This window comes from Montipora capricornis, chromosome 1, assembly GCF_036669925.1.
Source record: "Montipora capricornis isolate CH-2021 chromosome 1, ASM3666992v2, whole genome shotgun sequence".
Taxonomy (NCBI): Eukaryota; Metazoa; Cnidaria; class Anthozoa; order Scleractinia; family Acroporidae; genus Montipora; species Montipora capricornis.
In genome coordinates this window covers 32,141,337-32,148,617 of record NC_090883.1, presented here as the reverse complement: position 1 = coordinate 32,148,617, position 7,281 = coordinate 32,141,337, and the positions used below count along the sequence as shown (strand labels likewise).

At 38.2% G+C, this 7,281-nt stretch overlaps 1 long non-coding RNA gene across 4 annotated transcripts in view; it reads right to left on the bottom strand.

Moving 5' to 3' along the window:
• Positions 1 to 6: 6 nt before the first annotated feature.
• Positions 7 to 7,281, bottom strand: part of LOC138053007 (uncharacterized) — a 13,286-nt gene continuing 6,011 nt past the window's right edge. For 2 of the 4 annotated variants that reach the window (XR_011133191.1, XR_011133193.1), the window contains 3 exons: positions 5,091 to 5,647; positions 2,031 to 2,173; positions 7 to 1,525 (listed from right to left, as the gene is read on the bottom strand). This is a non-coding gene — a long non-coding RNA (uncharacterized lncRNA). Of the gene's footprint in view, positions 1,526 to 2,030; positions 2,174 to 3,700; positions 3,829 to 5,090; positions 5,648 to 7,281 lie in introns of all 4 variants that reach the window. The other 2 variants (XR_011133192.1, XR_011133194.1) reach the window with 2 other exon arrangements.

The window sequence follows — 7,281 nt, the reverse complement described above, 5'->3', positions numbered from 1 at the left end:
TTTCAGAGCACAGCAGTAAAGAGCAAAACAAGAAACCTTTTAGACTCTCGCAAAACAAAAAGTGGAGTGATAGCTTTGATGATGCTAAAGAACATTTCAGTCCAACAGTGAAAGTGAAACCTTGCTATCGGGGAGAAGTGTTGTCGAGGGGTCAAGCTTGGTCTGCTTTCCTAAACGAGGTTGGTGACCTATCTTTTTTTTGGCATAATTTTATTCTGTTACTCATCACCTTAGTGCTGTAAAAATGTTAAAAAATTTACGTCAAAAAAGTTACAGGAAAGCCATCACTCATGGACACAATTGTCTCCTCTAGATCACGCACCCGAAGAATATTTGTAGTCAGTGCCTTTTCAAGACGTGTGCCTGTGCACACAAAACAAACGTTAAATTATTCCTTTTGAGCAATACAATTCATCTGTTTTGTTATTTAAAGAACTACGTCAAAGCTGTGCTTCCTGTTCTGCAAAACGTAGCCTGAACCGACAGAACAAACTTGTCCTTGATAGATGAAGTCGAAATGATTAAATGAGTAACTTGAGGAAGTTATATCTCGCGAACGAGCTCGGTGACCTATTTATTTAATTGCACATTTCGAGTCACCATAATGTAGGGAATAATCAAGAAAAGTTTAAGGAAAAATCTTACAACATCTTCTACTACTAAGGAATCACCTTGTGTTATTAACGACACAACTGAATTATTTAAGACGGCTGCGCCCAGTAAAGTTGTAAGTGATTCTAATAATTCGTTTTCCTGATGCAAACACTCATTAAAACAGTTTTTCCCATGGCTTAAATTAATTTCGAGTCAATCCTGCCATGAACGCGTTTACTGCAACAAGAGATGAACCAAGTACTTCACTGCTGCCTTGATGCTGCCAGTTCTGCTCGTCTGCATAAGTCAAAAAGCTCGTAGAGAGTTGCTCATGTAAATTTTAGTCCTATGACCTTGCGTCACTGGTTAAGCAATGACAATAGGTGATGTTAACGATATCTCCTCTACACTGAGTCGAAAATACTATATCCAGATGGGGAAAAAAAGGCTTTTCCCTCTTCCTTATGATTTTTCTACATGTTCTTATTTCAGAGTGGGAAGAGACAAGGCGACATCAAAATCCCAATAACAAGGTTAAGTTAACCTTGAGGTTTTCAAAAAGCAGACTCCAAAATTAAACATGGTCAGCTCCAAACGAAAAAAAGTGAATTCTTCTGAAGTTTAAACTTTTCTCCTTTAATTAACAGAACAATAGTAAGTTAAAAGCTAAACTTGACGTATAACCCATTTGAAAATTCTTACCGTTGAGTCAATGATCCTGCCATGAACATGTTGACAGCAAAAAGAGATGAACCAAGTAATTCACTTCTGCTTGGCCGCACAAGTTAAAAAGCTGACAAAGAGTTGCTCATATTAACTGTGAGTTCCCATGATGTAGTTTCACTGGTTTAGCAGGGTTCAGCAGCACTTCCTCCAACCACAGGCAACTCGTCCCTGCACTGTACGCACATCGGAACACCTGATACTGTTTCTAATAAAAATAATTGATATAATAATCATTAAAGTAAGTATAATATTTATGCTAATTAATGCACTTGAATGTTTGTCACGCCGTTTGCGTCTTAATTTGGATGCATAGTTCTGGTTTCGATAAAGACAGCAAATTATCAATAAGCCTGCGAGCAGGCACTCCGAGGGACTGGGGCTGGGGTTGAATGATCATTCAATCTCCCACACAGCCTCAGTCCCTCGGAAAGCCGTGCAAGCATAGTCACGCCTCCCCTCCCCCTCTATCTGCAACCTCGTTCCCAGGGCTTCTCCCTCATGTGGGGGCGGGGCAATAAAAAAACGCCCCTCCCCCACATGAGGGAGAAGCCCTGGGAACGAGGTTGCAGATAGAGGGGGAGGGGAATCGTGACTATATATGCTTGCACGGCATTATTGATTGCCGTCTTTATCGAAACCAGAACTATGCATCCAAATTAAGACGCAAACAGCGTGACAAACAAACAAGCGCATTGCTTGAAATTACTTACTTGGCGTTTGTATGCTTCGACACACATCCTCAGAAGTGACTGTTAACTAATTGTTGCTAAATTCTCTCTCCAACAGCACTTCCTCCAACCACAGTCAACTCGTCCCTGCACTGTACACACATCGATATCGGAACACCTTTTAACTGCAATAAATGATATATTTCATATTTAAGTTTTTATTTTAATTATTTATGTACATTTTGTATTTTTACTGGGTTGCCGTAGGGCAATCCCAGTTGGAAATTGGGTGGCATTTGTTCGGTATTCCTTTTTTTTCCGTGTCGGTAAAAGTCTTGCCTGTCACTCCCCTGCTAAGTGGTATCTTTGTGCATAGAGCCTTCTGCTCGTATTTTCTTAGGATCAAGAGGGTAGTTGAAATGCGTAGATTTCTCTGGTGACACAGTAGAATGATAAACTTAACCGGCAATGGCGTCGAAAGTCATGTAACACGAATGGCGTTTTAATGGATCTTTGAACAAAATATACCCTTATGAAGTTCAATAATGGCAAGTCAATTGGATACTGAACAAGACAGGCGGTGGAATCTTACAAGCGACGAGTAATGGACTTCGACAACAATCTGTCGCCTGTCGAGCTGAAATCAAAGTGAGGTGCATTTCTAATTTTACCAAGTGTGCTGTTATGTAGAACACTGAAACCAAATGGAAAATTCTCTGGTAACTTATGGGTTCAACAAAGACAGAACAAATCGAACACCTTAAGTGGATCTGTGATCAACTCTGCACAGTCTTCAGTAAAAACATAATTGGAAATGTGACAGTCAAGAATTATTTGAAAGAAAGCTTGTCGTCTATTTTGTGCTTTATTATTCAAGGAAAAGGTTCTTCATGGAAACGGTTTGATCCTGAACTTTTAATTTGGTGTAATATTGCAAATATTTGACACAACTGAGTTTTTTTCTCTTCACGCACGCAATGAAATAGGAAGGGGTTTTTGCCTCTAATAGCAAATATGTTGTTTGTTTCAAAAAATTGTTCGCTGGAAAAGGTGGCTTTTATGAATTCATCATGTTTTATAATATGCAAGCTTAACTGGATAGTTTTTATGGCAATAGTAAAGCATTTTCGTGTCAAAATGAGGTTAGTGTCTTTCTGTTGTGCTAACTTAATTAAATATAAATATACATTCTGCCTCGTGAGTTTGTTATTCTCGTTAACCAGCAATGGCCTCGAAAGTCATTCCAATGCAAATGGCGTTTTAGTGCATCTTTTATGTTGCTTGTTTCAATAAAATGTTTCACTGGAAAAGGATTCTGTGATATTTTCTGCCTTTGTGAATTATAATATCGTAATGTGTATTGAATTTTCGAGCTCAAGGTTGAAATGTGATACGGGAGGACATTTTTAGTATTGCTCTGTCAGCAGGAAAGGTTCACGAAAATAAGCAGGTCTGTTGCAAGCATGCTTGAGTTTCAACAAACTGAGCTGCAAAAATCAGCAAAAAAATTGTGACGCCGATGAATAATAAAGTAGCTGCTATTTCCAAAATGACCGAATTACCTGGTGATAAATAACCTCGTCTTGCAGAGTAAATTTTTGACTTAGCAGAAACAATGGTCAACCTAAAGGGTTTGGGCGATTGTGATCTTTGTTTTGACTTCTCTCATTTATTGTCAAACTTTATAACACTTGACAGAAAAAGAAACTTACGAAAACCGGGTATCTTGCCATCATTTGACGCGGACGCTTCACTGTTTGGGGAGTAAACATGCCGCGGTAACTTAATCATGGCGCCCGCTGAATCCCGGCCATGTCACTTTCGATTTTGCGATTTATTTCTGCAGCCAAAATTGAACGTAGCAAAAATCAATTATCAACATGTCAGCCCAAAAGCCAATGTTTGTCACTTCCCATTTATTTTCTTCAATCTTTCTGGGTTCAATACTTTGCTAGTAACCACATGTCTTCTCAGGCTATTTACCCAAGACTTCTACCATGGCACTACAATGATAGACAATACCAAAACAATATCGTGTACTGTTAGAGCTACATATTACGCAAGGATAACTTGAATCTCCTGGAAGACAACACACAGCTCAGTTGACATTCTATATGGAATAAATCGCTGTGTTGCTTCACTACCACGCGTAAGCAATGCCTGTCTATTTTTTCCAAAGAGGACAGGAATTTCTTCTTTTTGACAAATGATAGGCCGGTAGCCAGCTTTTTACCTCAGAAAAGGATCTTTTTAGTCGTACGAACATGTGAGGACATGGGAGCCAAAGGGCCTCTGCTGGTATGACTTCTGGGTGACCCCTTAATTAAATGGTCTTAATGACCCCCCAACTTGAAAAAAAGTTGCCTGGGATGGTGCACGAACCACAGGCAACCCAGTGTACTATCACGGAGGGTCTAGTTTAATCTAAAAAAAATTGTCTGCGCCTGAAACTAACCTAATACTATGTTTCTAATAACAATAATAATAATAATAATTATTAAAATAATTATACTTATTATAATAATTTGAATTATAATTATACTAATTATGTTAATTATAATAATTATAAGAATTTTTAAGGGGGGCAGCCTCGTTTCCAGGGCTTCTCCCTCAGAAGGGAGCAGGGCAGTAAAAAAAGCCCTGCCCCCAAATGAGGGAGAAGCCCTGGGAACGAGGTTGCAGATAGAAGGGGAGGGGAATCGTGACTTTGCTTGCACGGCATTATTGATTGCCGTCTTTATCGAAACCAGAACTATGCATCAAACGGCGTGACAAAAACATGCAAGCGCATTGTTTGAAATTACTTATTTGGCGTTCGTATCCTTTGACATACATCCTCACAAGTGACTGTTAACTAATTGTTAATTCATTAATCAATTATTGTTAATAAGTAGTTACCTAATAGGTTACATATTAAAAAGTTTAAATTCGTAGTAAACGGTCACTTCTGAGGATGTATATCGAAGCATTGGAAACGTCATGTAAATAATTTCAAACAGTGCGCTTGTTTATACTTTAATGTTTGTCACCGCTGCTATTTTTTATTATTCTTTGTCTTGCGCGAAATTAATAGAACTACTCCTCTCAAAATGGATAGGTTACCTTAGTTGTTGTTGTCGGATATGGATAGTTCTCGCTGTTCATTTCACTCCGAGGGGTGTTTCGCCTTTAACTGTAACTACTCGGCTTAGTTTGCGGCAAAGAAAGCTTTCATATCTCGGGAGATCTTCGACAAGGAAATAGTCTCTTTTTCTACGATTAACGCGTGGATTTTACGCACTTCTCTTTTATCTCCTTAACAATATTTGCGTTCTGTAGGAAATGTCCTCGGCAGTTGGTTCCCCTTCCCCATCTGCGTCCACGACCTCTTGTACTTGTTGTTTGCATCTTTGGCCGCTCTGCGCCTTTTACTCGATGTTGCATTGAGACTAACTTCTCTGACAGCTACGAGCTGGGGTATCGTTATTTCGCTGTTCGTGTTTTCCTCGTACTTCATCTTTTTGTCTTGTTGGTCTTAATTCTTCCTCATTGTCGTCTTGTGATGTTTCCTTTCTTCGTATTAAGCGTGATCCCATGACCAGTCGTTTGTCCAAATGCGCTTGCAGAGATAGTCTCTTTTTAGTGGGTTTACTTGCAGGTGTTTTGCCCGACCACGAACCCTGCAAGTAGTTAACGACGGTTTCGTGAGAGCTAATTCGCATAAGCAACTAATTTGAGATCTCTTCAACAACGACGCTTTATGGCTGATGTTACTTTTTATACAAGGTTTAAATGGTTATCTGAACTTGGAAATTACTAATTATTAGTGATCATCACATTCTTAAAAGGTTATCACTGTTTGAACTAAGGAAAAAATTTGCAAAGGCGTCCAATTTTAAATTTTCATATTTCAATACAAGTGGTGGAACTTTGGCGGAATAGTTTACCTTTCAATGTTCGTTCCAGCAGCAACCTTATTTCATTTAAACGAAAAATCAGGAAATTCCAAGGTTAATGGCGAACTCATGTAACTACTCAGAAGTTTGCCTTTATTTAGCTGTTTGATTTTATTTACCTCAAGTTTCATTAGTAGATTTATAGCATTTTGTTTATTTGTGGTGGTTCGCCCAGTATGGACTCTATCGCTCTTTTATGTTTCCTCCAATGGCTCGACCTTGTACATTTGTTTGCCTTGTTCTAGTTTTTCCTGTCAATACTTTTTACAATATTTATTTATTTATTTCAATATTTATTTTAAAGTATTATATTTGTTTTAGTCTCTGTTTTGTAAAATAATAAAAAATAAAGACTCTACAACGCACAATACTAAATGATTTTGGCTTTAAAACGTTTGAGACTTTAGAGCGAAAGCCTCAACAACGGGAAGAAGAAGGACTTGGACAGTGTGTCATCTGGGTGAGCTTGGCTTTCATGCTTTCATGCTTTCGCCCAGTTGAGCGACTGTAGTCGAATCGTTGTTGCACTTAGTTTAACGTGTGGGTTTTTACAAGTGAATTGGACTTTAAATCCTTCCTCCTATTATAGCAAGTGTCCCTTAGAACTACACCCTTATGAAACTGTATTATCGTTTAATGGTGTTTATCTTTTCCTGGTGAGGTACCCTTTTCAATTAGCACCCACACTATGATCACATCGCCCAGTGTTGAAAAGTTAGAATGCGAGAACATAATCACCTGAACAATTGTACCAAAAGAAGTTTTCCTCTAAACAAATTTCCTGTAATATTACCAAGTTATCAAACGTTATTTTGTCCTCCACTCTTACCAAGAAATTACTTTAAATCACAGGTACTTTTGTTTACCATCATATATATTTTTTTTTTCCCGCAAAAAAGCGTTTGCACTGGAAATAAATGAATTTTATAATCGCTATTTTTTTGCTTCAAATTACCCGGGCGCCACCATCTTGAATAATTGTGACAATTAATGTTACTAATAAGTGTTATTAACGACACAACTGAATTATTTAAGACGGCTGCGCCCAGTATATCTCAAATTTGTAAGCGATTCTACTAGTAATAATTCATACAAGCTAACTGTCCCGGATACGGAACGAATCTCCCGGTTTCCCGTACGGGTGATTAAATCTCCCCGATAAAAACGACTCTGAACCTTTTACAGACGTTTCTCCATTCTAGACTCAAATTGCATCCCCAAGTTTTAAAAAAAATCGATTTTTTCAAACTAGTTTCATTGTTTCTTAATGCACTTATTCATCTCTGAGTTCCAAACACGTTTTAATAGAACTAAACAAAATGACTTCCTTTAGCTATCATAGCCATATAACCGATTGT